The sequence below is a fragment of the Rattus norvegicus genome (genome assembly GCF_036323735.1).
Source record: "Rattus norvegicus strain BN/NHsdMcwi chromosome Y unlocalized genomic scaffold, GRCr8 chrY_unlocalized_1, whole genome shotgun sequence".
Classification (NCBI taxonomy): domain Eukaryota; kingdom Metazoa; phylum Chordata; class Mammalia; order Rodentia; family Muridae; genus Rattus; species Rattus norvegicus.
The window spans coordinates 1,475,001-1,488,871 of record NW_026947367.1 but is presented as its reverse complement, the minus strand read 5'-3'; the positions used below and the strand labels follow the sequence as shown (position 1 = coordinate 1,488,871).

The following is a 13,871-nucleotide window of genomic DNA, read 5'->3' as shown; positions in this document are numbered from 1 at the left end:
TTTTAGGATGTTTTAACGTGATTCTATCTTAAGGCCAAACATAAGATACTGGATGATGGGAAAGGAGAAGAATGGCTTGAGGACCAGTTAAACATCTACTTCATTAGGTTTATAAAAATAGGAAGGAGTATTTTTGAAATGGTCATTTGTGAGTTCTACATTCTTGACATAGTTGGGTAAAATCCATGTTATCATTCCACTTCACCACATAAGTGTAGGAGCCACCAAAAGTATATATGTATACATCAGCCAACAAAACTATATAAGATTGATGAAGGTAAGAAATGCATTTTGCCAGGAACCGGATATCAATATTACCTGAGATACTCAGATACAGCATGTCAAATACAGAAGTGAATGCTAGTAGTAAACCATTGAACTGAAAACGGACCTATTGTTTGTAAATTTTGAAAAAGGATAGAGGAGCTGAGGGTGTTTTCAAACCCATACAAACAATAATGCCAATGAACCAGAACTTTCTCATACTATACCAACATACAAAATAGTACAAGGACAGACCTATGGCTCCAAATGCATATGTGGCAGAGGATGGCCTTTTTTAGGCAACATTGGAAAGAGAGGCCTTGTCCTCCACAGTTTGTCTCTCAGTTCAAGGGAATGTCATGCAGCAGAAAGGCTGGTTAGAGAAGAAGGAAATGAAACTGGTAGGGATCTTATGGGCAGGAAACTGGGAAAGGAAATCATATTTTCAATGTATATATAGAAACATGTAGTTTGAAAAGAAAACAAATTGCTAAAAAATAAAAAAAAATATGATATAAAAGAGAAGAAAGCTGCCAAGTAATCTAACATATTGACTCAGAAATCTGAAGTGGTAGTCAGGTTAATATTAGTATAAAGACTGAGATGATGAAGTCTCAACTAGAAGCACTTCTCTCTCCTAGATATCAGTGTCAGACACAAACTGCACTATAGGGATTCAAAGCCTTGAGGAGTTTAACTTGAGTTAGGGACACAATACTTGTTTTTCCCTTCTTCCTTAGGACCTTTTCTTCTTGACAAAAAGAGTAAAGGTCATGAGCTCTCAGGAAATCAACTGTGCCGTTCATAACCCTTGGTATTGGAATAAAGAAATAAATGATATAAACCCTCTGACATCCAGGAACCAGAAGAACAGGGAAGTCCAGATGCTCCAGCTCTTGATTCCCATATGTGGAAGGCTCAGATCAAGTCTATTTCTTCATCAATACCACTCAACCCCTACCAAGGGCTCTCTGAGCTTTTCCAAATACCACTTATTTTTTTCTTTTTTTTAATACTAAGACAGAAGGCCAGCTTACTTCTGCCCATTTCTGATCTCTTCATCCTGTTTGTTCTCACTCCCACATGGCTGTTTACTCTGAATTAGTGGCCAATTAGTAAACCAGAGAGGTACTGAAGAAATATCAGAGAGGCAGTTCCTGTCAGGACAATACTTGTTACATCACAGAAGAAGCTAGGGATCTCCAGGATACAAAAGATTTTTCAGGGAGGCCTAATGATGATGTCACTGAGAACTGCCATGTCCTTAGCTGCTGAGCAGCGTTCCTTTCATTGACCAGATTCGAGGGTGTCCTTTCCAGGAGAGTCTCCTATTGCACAGTTGAAACCTTTACATACTCCATCTCTCTAAACCTAGAGACTTCTCTCTGCTTCACTAGTAGTTAAAAGCTCTGAATGGAGAAAGTTAGTCAGGGTCTTGGCATGGGTAGAAAACATTTAGGAACATGGAATATAGGAGATCTTCTAGATAATACTTATATCCCCAGGTTCATACCTGTGACTCAGTTCAACATTCTAAGTATTCTGTTTCCCAAAGGCCAGTATTTTCCCTACAGACGTTTAATTGAATTAATATTGTATTTCAATTTCTTATTGAAAATTCGTTGATAGGGGACTTTGAAAATATTCCTCAATGTGTACTCAAAAATTCTGTTTTCCAATTCCATTTTCTGCAAAGGTTTTGGCAACAAAGGAGGCCCAACTATAGAGTAAGCATAACACTGTAAATACTGTATACCTAATTCAAATTATAAATTCCCAAATCCTTATTTTAACAAAAAATTACCAGATATCAGAAAAGCAAAGCACAACATGGACTATTGAATTCGGTTCTCTAGTCCCATTTGATATCAGTTCTGCAATATCTACCTTCCTGAGTTTCATTCCCATACTTGAGGGTTTTGAGTATTTTACCATGATAAGTTATTAAGGCCAAACATAAGATATAGGAGGCTGGGCATCTAGAGGAATGACTTGAGGACCAGTGACGCCTCAATTTCAGAAGTTTCAAAAAACAGGATGGAGTCTATTTGGTGTTGCCATTTGTGGATTCTACAGTCTTGACCTAGATATGCAGAACCCATGTCAAAATTCCAGCTAAACTCAGAGCTGTAGGAGCCACCAAAAGTACATACATATACATCAGCCACCAAAACTAGACAAGATTGATGAAGGTAAGTGCATTCTTCCAGGAATCAGATATAGATATTTCCTGAGAGACACAACTAGATTATGCCAAATACAGAAGTGAATGCTAGTGGCAAACCAGTGAACTGAAAATGGACTTCTTGTTTGTAGATTTTCAGGAAAGATTACAAGAGCTGAAGGGGCTTTAACACCATAAGAACGACAATGCTAATGAACCAGAGCTTTCTGATACTAGACCTATGTTCAAGAATGTACATGGACAGAGTTATGGCTCCAACTGCATATGTGGAAGAGGATGGACTTGGTGAGTACTAATGGAAGGAGAAGTCCTTGGTCCTCCCTAGGTTTAACTCCAAGTTCCAGGGAATGTTAAGTGGTAGTAAGAAGGGTTATAGAAGACGGGCAGGGGGACCAGATAGGGATGTTATGGGCCAGAAAATGGGAAAGGACATAACAATTTAAATGTAAATAAAGGAACATCCAGTTTAAAAAAACAATAAAATTTGCTAAAAATTGAGAGATATAAAAGAAAAAAAAACCTGCCAACTAATCATAAGTATTGACTTGGAAATCTAAAATGATAGACAGAGTAATACTAGTGGAAAGACTGAGATGATGAAGTCTGAAATAGAGCACTTCTCTCTCCAAGATAGAAGTCTCAGACAGAGAGAAACTGGACAATAGGTATCCAAAGCACTGTAGAGTTTACTCTGAGCTGAGGACACAATACTTGTCCATCCCATCTTCCTTAGTAACTTTCTCTTTTTGACAAAATGTATAAAGTCCATGATCTGTCAGGAATACAACTGTGTCCTTTACAACACATGACTTTTGGAATATAGAAATGAATGATATAAAGTCTCTGACTACCAGGAAGCAAAAGATCAGGGAAGTGCAGATGCATCTGAGAGTCTCCCAGTTCCTGTTTCCCTTATGTGGAAGGCACAGAAAAAGGCTATCTCTTCAGTGATCCCACTCAACCCCTAACAAGGACACACTAAGCTTTCCCAAGCACCTCATATTTCTTCCTTGTTTTTTATACCAAGACATAAGTCCAGCTTCCTTCTCCCCATATCATATCTCTTCATCCTCTTTGTTCTAACTCCCAAATTGTCTCTGAATTAGAGGCCAATTAGTAAACACTAGAGTTATTGAAGGAAAATCTGAGAGGCAGTTGCAGTCATGACAACAGAAGGAGGTAGGGCTCACCAGGTTATAAGAGAGTTTTCATGGAGGTCCTAATGATGCTGTCACTGAGAACTACCTTGGTCTACTTGCTGAACACTTTTCCTTACATTGACCAGATTCGAGAGTGCCATTACCAGGTATGTCTCATGTGGCACAGGACACCTGTATGTACTACATCACTCTAAAGTAGAGACTTCTCTATGCTTCACCAGTGGTTACATGCTCATAATGCAGAAAGTTATTAAGGGGCATAGCATGGGTAAAAACGGTTTAGGAACATGGAGTGTAGGAGATTCTTGCAGATATTAGTTTTATTGACAGGTAATTCCTGTGACATACAGTTCAATTTTCTGGGTTTTCTCTCTTTCCCAAAGGCCATATTTTCTCTAAAACCTTTAATTGAATGAATAATGTATTTCAATTTCTTACTGTAATTCCTTGATAGGGGATTTTGTAAATGTTCCTCAATGTGGAATCAAAAATTCCATTTGCCAATTACATTTTCTGAAATGATTTTGGTCAGAGAGGGGGCCCAGCTATAGAGTGAGTATAAGAGTGTGAATACTGTGTACCTACTTCAAATGATGAATTCCCAAATCCTTATTTTATCAAAAAATTACCAGTCATCAGGAAAGCAAAGGACAATATGAAGTTTGAATTCAGTCTTCTAGTCCCATTTGATATCAGTACAACCCTTTGTACCTTCCAGTGTTCCCATGGCCAGACTTGATTGTTCAGGACTTTTTACCATAATTCTTTCTTAAGGACAAATGTAATCTACCAGATGATGGGCGGGGAGAAGAATGTCTTGAGGACCAATAAAACATCTTCTTCAATAGGTTCATAAAAACAGGAAGGAGTCTATTTGCATTGGCATTTGTGAATTCTACATTCTTGACATAGTTGGGCAGAATCCATGTTAACTTTCCATTGAACCATTTAGGTGTAGGAGCCACCAAACGTATATATGTATACATCAGCCAACAAAACTCGATAAAATTGATGAAGGTAAGAAATACATCCTGCCAGTAATTGGATAGAGATATTTAGTGAGAGACACAGATACAGCATGTCGAATACAGAAGTGAATGCTGGTAGCAAACCATTGAACTGAAAACGTACCTCTTTTTGGTAAATTTAGAAAAAGGATTAGAAGATCTGAGGGTGCTTTCAACCCCATAGTAACAACTAAGCCAGTGAACCAGAGCTTTTGCTTACAAGACCAATATACAAAGAAAGTACATGGACTGACCTATGGTTCCAAATGCATACGTTGCTGAGGACGGCCTTTTTGGGCAACAATGGACATGAATCCCTTGGTCCTCCCTAGTTTGTCTCCCAGTTCAAGGGAATGTCAACAAACAGAAAGACTGGTTAGAGAAGTAGGAAAAGAGAACAAGTGGGATCTGAAGGGCAAGAAACTTGGAAAGAAAATTATATTTTAAATGTAAATATAGAAACATCCAGTTATTAAAAGCAATAAAATTTGCTAAAATGAGAAACATATAAAAGAGAAGAAAGTTGCCAAGTAATCGCACATATTGACTCAGAAATCTGAAGTGGTATTCAGAGTAATATTATTGGAGAGACTGAGATGATGAAGTCTCAACTACAAGTACTTCTCTCTCCGAGATATCAGTGTCAGACACAAACTGCAGTATAGATATGCAAAACATGGAGGAGTTTACTCGGAACTCAGTACTCAATACTTGTTTTTCACTACTTCCTTAGGACCTTTTCTTCTGACAAAAAGAGTAAAGGTCATAACCTCTCAGGAAAACAAATATGCCCTTCACAACACTTGCCTTTTGGAAGAGAGAAATGAATGATATAATCCTACTGATTTCCAGAAACCATAAGAACAGGGAAGCACAGATGTATCTGACAGGCTCCCAGCTTCTGATTCCCATATCTGAAAGGCTCAGATAAGGCTATCTCTTCAGTGATATCACTCAACACCTACCAAAGACTCACTGAGCTTTCCTAAAAACCACATATTTCTTCCTTGTTTTTTATACCAAGACAGAAGACCAGCTTCCTTCTCTCCATTTCCAATCTCTTCATCCTCTTTGTTTTCACTCCCCTATTTGCTCTAAATTAGAGGCCAATTAGTAAACCCTAGAAATACTGAAGTATTTCTGAGAGGCAGTTGCAGTCAGGACAACAGTTGTGACATCACAGAATAAGTTATGGCTCTCCAGGTTACAAGAGAATTTTCAGGGTGGGCCTAAGGTGATGTTAGTGAGAAATGCCATGGCCTACCTGCTAAACAATTTTCCTTACACTGACCAAATTCGAGGGTGCCCTTTCCAGGTCCATCTCCTGTAACACAGTGGTATCCTTTAGGTACTCCATCTCTCTGAAGCTCGAGACTTCTCTCTGCTTGACTAGTGGTTACATGCTCTGAATGGAGAAAGTTAGTCAGGGTATTGGCATGGGTGGAAAATATTTATGAGCATGGAGTGTAGGGGATACTTCTAGATAATATTTTTATTGACAGGTCATTCCTGTGACATACAGTTCAATTTTTTAGGTTTTCTATGTTTCCCAAAGACCAGTATTTTCACTACACACATTTAATTGAATGAATACTGTATTTCAATTTCTTACTGTAAATTCCTTGATAGCGGATTTTGTAAATATTCCTCAATGTGTACTCAATAATTCGGTTTTCCAATTCCATTTTCTGCAATGATTTTGGTCACAAACCGTGCCCAGCTGCAGAGTGAGTATAACAGTGTAAATACTGTAATCCTACTTCAAATGATAAACTCCCAAATCCTTATTTAACAAAAAATTATGAGACATCAGGAAAGCAAAAAACAACACGGACTATTGAATTAAGTTCACTAGTCCCATTTGATAACAATACACTCTATCTAACATCCAGTGTTTGCATGCCCAGACTTGAGTATAGGATAATTTACCATGATTATTCTTAAGGCCAAACATAAAATACCCGATGATCGGTAGGGCAAAAAAGGTCTTGAGGACCAGTTAAACATCTACTTCAATAGGTTCATAAAAACAGGAGAGTCTATTTGAAATAGTCATTTGTGAATTCTACATTATTGACATATTTAGGCAGAATCCATGATAACATTCCACTTAACCACTTAGGTGTAGGAGACACCAAATGTATATATGTATACATCTGTCAAAAAAACTAGATAAAATTGATGAAGGTAAGAGGTGCATTCTGCCAGGAACCAGATATAAATATTTACTGAGAGACACAGATATAGCATGTCTAATACAGAAGTGAGTGCTGGTAACAAACCAGTGAACTTAAAATGGACCTCTTGTTGGTAAATTTTGAAAAAAAGAATTAGAAGAGCTGTAGGTGCTAACAAACCCATAAGAACAACGTTGCCAATGAACCAGAGACTTTTTATACTAGACCAATATAAAACGAAAGTACATGGACTGACCTATGGCTCCAAATGCATATGTTGCTGAGGATAGCCTTTTTGGGCAACATTGGAAAGAGAAGCCCTTGTCTTCCCTAGTTTGTCTCCCAGTTCAAGGGAATGTCATGCAGCAGAAAGGCTGGTTAGAAAAGAAGGAAATGGAACTGGTAGGGAACTTATGGTCAGGAAACTGGGAAAGGAAATAATATTTTAAATGTATATATAAAACATCTAGTAAAATAGAAAAAAATTGCTAAAAAATAAAAAAAAAACATGAATGATATAAAAGAGAAGAAAGCTGCCAAATATTCTAACATATTGACTCAGAAGTGGAAGTCAGGTTAATACTAGTATAAAGACTGAGATGATGAGGTCTCAACTAGAAGCACTTCTCTCTCCCATATATCAGTGTCAGACACAAGGTGCACTATAAGTTTCCAAAGCATTGAGGAGTTTAACTTGAGTTAGGGACACAATACTTGTTTTTTCTTCTTCCGTAGGTCCTTTTCTTCTTGACAAAAATAGTAAAGGTCATGAGCTCTCAGGAAATCTACTGTGCACTTCATAAAACTTGGTTTTGGAATAAAAAAATGAATGATATAATCCCTCTGTCATCCACGAACCATAAAAACAGGGAAGTCAAGATGTTTCTGAGAGTCTCCCAGCTCTTGATTTCCTTATGTGGAAGGCTCAGATCAAGGCTATCTCTTCAGCGATACCACTCAACCACAACCCAGAACTCACTGAGCTTTCCAAACGACCTTGTTTTTATACCAAGACAGAAGGCCAGTTTCCTTTCCCCTATTTCCAATCTCATCATCCACTTTGTTATCACTCTCCAATTTTCTCTGAATTAGGGGCCAATTATTAAACCCTAGAGTTCCTGAAGGATATCTGAGAAGCAGTTGCAGTTATGAGAACAGTTGTGAAATCAGAGAAGAAGGTATGACTCTCCAGGTTACAAGAGTGTTTTAAGGGAAGGCCTAATGGTGATGTCACTGAGAACTGCCATAGCCTACATCCTGAACAACTTTCCTTACATTGACAGGATCGAGGGTGCCCTTTCCAGGTCCATCTCCATTGATGCGGAGGAAACCTTTACGTACACCATCTCTCTAAAGCTAGAGATTTCTGTCTACTTCAATAGAGGTTACATGTTCTGTGTGGAGAAAGTTAGTCAGGGTCTTGGCATGGGTAGAAAAGATTTAGGAACATGGAGTGTCGGAGATTCTTCTAGATAGTACTTATATTCCCAGGTTCATTCCTGTGACTCACTTCAATATTCTAGGTATTCTCTGTTTCCCAAAGGCCAGTATTTTCCCTACAGACGTTTAATTGAATGAATATTGTATTTCAATTTTTTAATGAAAATTCGTTGATAGGGGACTTTGTAAATATTCCTCAATGTGTACTCAAAAATTCTGTTTTCCAATTCCATTTTCTGCAATGATTTTGGTCACAAAGGGGGCCCAACTAAAGGGTGAATATAAAAGTGTAAATACTGTGTACCTACTTCAAATGGTAAACTCCCAAATTTTTATTTTCTTGAAAAATTACCAGACATCAGGAAAGCAAAGGACAACATGGACTATTAAGTTTCTTGTCCCATTTGATATCAGTACTACACTCTCTAGCTTCCTGTGTTGTGAAGGCCAAAAGTAAGATACCAGATGATGTGCAGGGAGAAGAATGGTTTGAGGACCTGTTAAAGGTCTACTTCAATAGATTATAAAAACAGGAGGGATTCTTTTAAAAATTGTCCTTTGTGAATTCTCCATTCTTGAAATAGTTGTGCAGAATCCATGTTAACATTCCTCTTAACTACATAGGTGTAGGATCCACCAAAAGTATATATGTTTACATCAGCCAACAAAACTAGATAAGATTGATGAAGGTAAGAAGTGCGTTCTTCCATGAACTGGATATAGATATTTCCTGAGAGACAGAGATACAGCAAGTCAAGTACAGAAGTGAATGCTAGTAGCAAACTAGTGAACTGAAAACGGACCACTTGTTAGTAATTTTTGAAAAAAAATATTAGAAGAGCTGAAGGTGCTTTCAACCCCATAGGAACAACAATGCCAATGAACCACCACTTTCTCATACTAGACCAATATACAAAGAACGTACATTGAACCTATGGCTCCAAATGCATATGTGGCAGAAGATGAGATTTTGAGCAACATTGGAAAGGAAGCACTTGTCTTCCCTAGCTTGTCTCCCAGTTTAAGGGAATGTCATGCAGCAGAAAGGCTGGTTAGAGAAGAAAGAAATGGAATGGTTAGGAATTTTATGGGCAGAAAACTGGGATAGGAAAGAATATTTTAAATGTAAATATAGAGAATTCCAATTAAGAAATCAATAAATTTCTCTAAAAAATAAAAAAAAGAATGATATAAAGGAAAAGAAACCTGCCGAGTAATCACACATATTAACTCAGAAATCCGAAGTGTAATAGTAAAGTAAAATAGTGAAGTAATTAAATAGTGAAGTAGTCAGAGTAGTACTCGTGGAAAGTCTGGGATGATGAAATCTCAACTAGTAGCACTTCTTTCTTCCAAATATCAGTGTCAGACAGAAACTGTACTATAGATATCCAAAGCATGGAGGAGTTTACTCAGACCTAGGGACACAATACTTGTTTTCACTTCTTCCTTATGACCTTCTCTTCTCGACAAATTGAGTAAAGGCCATGAGCTCTTAGGAAAACAACTGTGCCCTTCACAACACTTGGCTTTTGGAAGTAAGAAATGAAGGATATAAACTCTCCAGGAACCATAAGAACAGGGAAGTCCAGATTCTTCTGAGGGTCTCCCAGCTCCTGATTCCCTCATGTGGGAGGCTCAGATCAAGGCTATCTCTTCACCCATAGCACTCAACCCCTATATATGTCTCACTGAGCTTTCCGTAGGACCATATATTTGTTCCTTGTATTTTGTACCAAGACAGAGGACCAGCTTCTTTCTCCCTATTTCTGATCTCTTCATCCTCTTTGTTATCACTCCCCAATTTGCTCTGAATTTAGAGACCAATTAGTAAAACCTAGAGTTACTGAAGGAATATCTGAGAGACAGTTGCAGTCACGACAACTCATGTGGTATCACAGAAGAAGCTAATGCTCTCCAGGATAGAAGAGATTTTTCATGAATGAACTAACTATGATGTCTCTAAGACCTGCCATGGCCTATCTGCTAAAGAGCTTTCCTTAAATTGACCAGATTTGAGGGTGCCTTTCCACATATATCTCCTATTACACAGTGGAAATGTTTACGTACTCCGTCTCTCTAAAGCTAGTGACTTCTCTTTGCTTCATTAGTGGTTACATGCTCTGAATGGACAAAGTTAGTCAGGGTCTTGGCATGAGTCGATAAGATTTAGGAATTTGAGTTTAGGAGATTCTTCTAGATAATATTTTCTTTCCCAGGTTCATTCCTGTGACACACAGTTCAATTTTCTTCATTTTCTCTGTTCCCAAAGGCCAGTATTTTCCCTACGGACCTTTAATTGAATGCATGTGTATTTCAATTTTTATTGAATATTCCTTGATAGGTGACTTTATATATATTCCTGAATTTGTACTCAAAAATTTGCTTTTCCACTTCCATTTTCTGCAATGATTTTAGCAACAAAGGCGCCCAGCTATAGAGTGATTATAACAGTGTAAATAGGGTGTACCTACTTCAAATGGCAATCTCCAAATTCCTATTTCATCCAAAAATTTCCAGATATCAATAAACCATAGGACCACATGGAGTATAGAATTTGGTTCTCAGGTCCCTTTTGATCTCGGTTCCTCAATATCTCTTTTCCAGTGTCTCAGGGTTAGATTTGAGGTTTTTGGATATTTTACCATGATTCTTTCTTGAGGCCAAACATAAGATAGAGAAGTATGGGAAGTGATAAGAATGGCTTCAGGACCAGGGAAACCTCAACTTCAATAGTTTCATAAGAACAGGAGGGAATCTATTTGCCAATTCTATTTGTGGATTCTACATTCTTGACCCAGTTGCACTGAATCCATGATAAAATTCCCCCTAACTTCATACAGTAGGAGCCACCAAAAGTAATATATATGTGTATATATATATATATATATATATATATATATATATATATATATATATATATATCAGCCACCAAAACTAGATAAGATTTAGGAAGCTAAGTGCATTCTACCAGGAACTGGATATAGGTCTTGCCTGAGAGAGAGCTGGAGCATATCAAATACAGGAGTGAATGTTAGTGGCAAACCAGTGAACTGAAAACAGACCTCTTGTTGGTAGGTTTTGAGAAAGGATTACAAGAGTTGAAGGTGCTGTTAACCCCAAAAGAAAAACAATGTCAATGAAACAGAGCTTTCTGGTAATAGACCAATATTCAAAGAATGAACACGGACAGACCTATGGCTCCAAATGTATATTTGGCAGAGGATGGCGTTGCTGGCACCAATGGAAGGAGAAGTCCTTGGTCTTATGGTGGTTTGTCACCCAGTTCAAGGAAATGTCAAGGGGTAGAAGTATGGTTAGAGAAGAAAGGATTGTGAACAGGTAGTGATCTTATGGGCAGGAAACTAAGAAAGGAAATAATATTTTAAATGTAAATATAGACTCATCCACTTTAAAAACACTAAAATTTTATAAAAAATAAGAAAGAAAGATATAAAAATAAAGAAAACTGCCAACTAATCACAGTTATTCACTCAGAAATCTATAGTGGTATTCAGAGTAACACTAGTGGAAAGACAAAGATGATGGAAGTCTCAATTAGAAGAACTTCTCTCTCCCAGATATCAATGTCAGACACAAACTGCACTATAGGTATCCAAATCTTGGAGGAGTTTGCTCTGAGCTGTGGACATAATACTTGTCCATCCTTCTTCTTTAGGACCTTTTTCTTAGGACAAAAATAATAAAGGCCATAGCTCTCAGAGAAACAACTGTGCCATCTCAAACTCTTGGCTTTGCAATAAAGAAATGAATGATATAAATCCTCTGACATCCAGGAATCATTAGAACAGGGAAGTCCAGATGCTTCACTGAAGCTTCCAGATCTTGATTCCCATATGAGTAAGGCTCAGATCAAGTCTATCTCTTCAGTGATACCACTCAACCCCTACCAAGGGCTCTCTGAACTTTCCAGTACCACTTATATCTTCACTTTTTTTAATACTAAGACAGAAGGCAAGCTTCCTTCTCTTCTTCTCTGATCTCTTCATCCTGTTTGTACTCCCTCCCAAATGGCTGTTTACTCTGAATAAGTGGCCTATTAGTAAACTGGAGAGGTACTGAAGGAATATCTGAGAGGCAGTTCCTGTCAGGACAATACTTGTTACATCACAGAAGAAGCTAGGGCTCTCCAGTTACAACAGATTTTTCAGGTGGTGCCTATTTATTATGTCACTGATAACTGGCAGGGCCTACCTACTGAACAGCTTTCCTTACATTGACCAGATTCGAGGGTGTCCTTTCTAGGTCCGTCTCCTTTGGCACAGTGGAAACCTTTACGTACTCCATCTCTCTAAAGCTACAGAATTCTCTCTGCATCACTCGTGGTTACATGCTCTTATGGAGAAAGTTAGTCAGGGCCTTGGCATGTGTCCCAAAGATCTAAGAATATGGAGTGCAGGAGATTCTATTGGATAATAATTTTATCCCTAGTTCCATTCCTCTGGCTTATAGTACAATTTCCTCAGATATCTCTCTTTTCTAAAGGCCAGTATTTTCCCTACAGACCTTTTGTTTAGTGAATATTTTATTAAATTTTTTTGTACATTTCTTGATAGTGGAATATATATATATATATATATATATATATATATATATATATACACATATATATATTGCTGAATGTGTACTCAAATGTTCTATTATCCTATTCCATTTTTTTGCTATGATTTTGAAACAAAGGGGGCCCAGCTCTATAGTTCTAAATATCTTGTATTTACTTAAATGATAAACTCCCAAATCCTTATTTTATCCAAAAATTACCAGATATTAGTAAAACAAAGGACAGCATAGACTATATGATACATTTCTGTAGTCGCATTAGATAGCAGTTCTCTAATATCTATCTTCCTGTGTTTCAAGGGCCAGACTTGAGGGTTTTGGATGTTTTACCATGATTCTTTCTGAAGTCCAAACATAAGGTTCATGTCATGGGCTGAGGGATGAGGGGCTTGAGGTCCAGTGAATCTTCTACTTCAATAGGTTCATAAGAATAGGATGGAGTCTCTTTGGCTTAGTCATTTGTGGATTCTAAATTCTTGACCTAGTTTCACAGAATCCTTGTTAAAAATCAACAAAACACCCTAGCTGTATGAGGCACCAAATAAATCTTAGCCATTCTGATTGGTGTGCTGTGGAACCTCAGGATTTTTTTTTTTATTTCCATTTACCTAATGGCTAAGGATGTTGATATTCCTCAGTTGAGAATTCATTGTTCAGCTCTACACACACACACACACACACACACACACACACACACACACAGACACACACACACACACTCAGCAACCAAATGTAGATAAGATTGATGAAGCTAAGTAGTCTATGCTGCCAGTGAACTGAAAACGGACATCTTTTTGGTAGAGTTTGAGAAAGGATTAAAAGAGCTAAAGGTGCTTTCAACCCTATAAGAACAACAATGATAATGAACCAGAGATTTCTGGTACTAAACCAATATTCAAAGACTATACATGGATAGAACTATGGCTCCAAACGGCATCTGTGGCAAAGGATAGCGTTGTTGGTCACCAATGGAAGGAGAAGTCCAATGGAAGGAGAAGTCCTTGGTACTGCCTGGGTTTGACTCCAAGTTCAAGGCAAAGTCAGCGGGCAGTAAGGT

The 13,871-nt window shown here is 37.8% G+C and overlaps 1 long non-coding RNA gene across 1 annotated transcript in view; it reads left to right on the top strand.

The window, feature by feature from the left end:
- The first annotated feature begins 1,423 nt into the window (after positions 1 to 1,423).
- LOC134484544 (uncharacterized) overlaps positions 1,424 to 13,871 on the top strand; it is a 27,306-nt gene continuing 14,858 nt past the window's right edge. The window contains exon 1 of the long non-coding RNA XR_010061985.1: positions 1,424 to 2,734. This is a non-coding gene — a long non-coding RNA (uncharacterized LOC134484544). The remainder of the gene's footprint in view (positions 2,735 to 13,871) is intronic.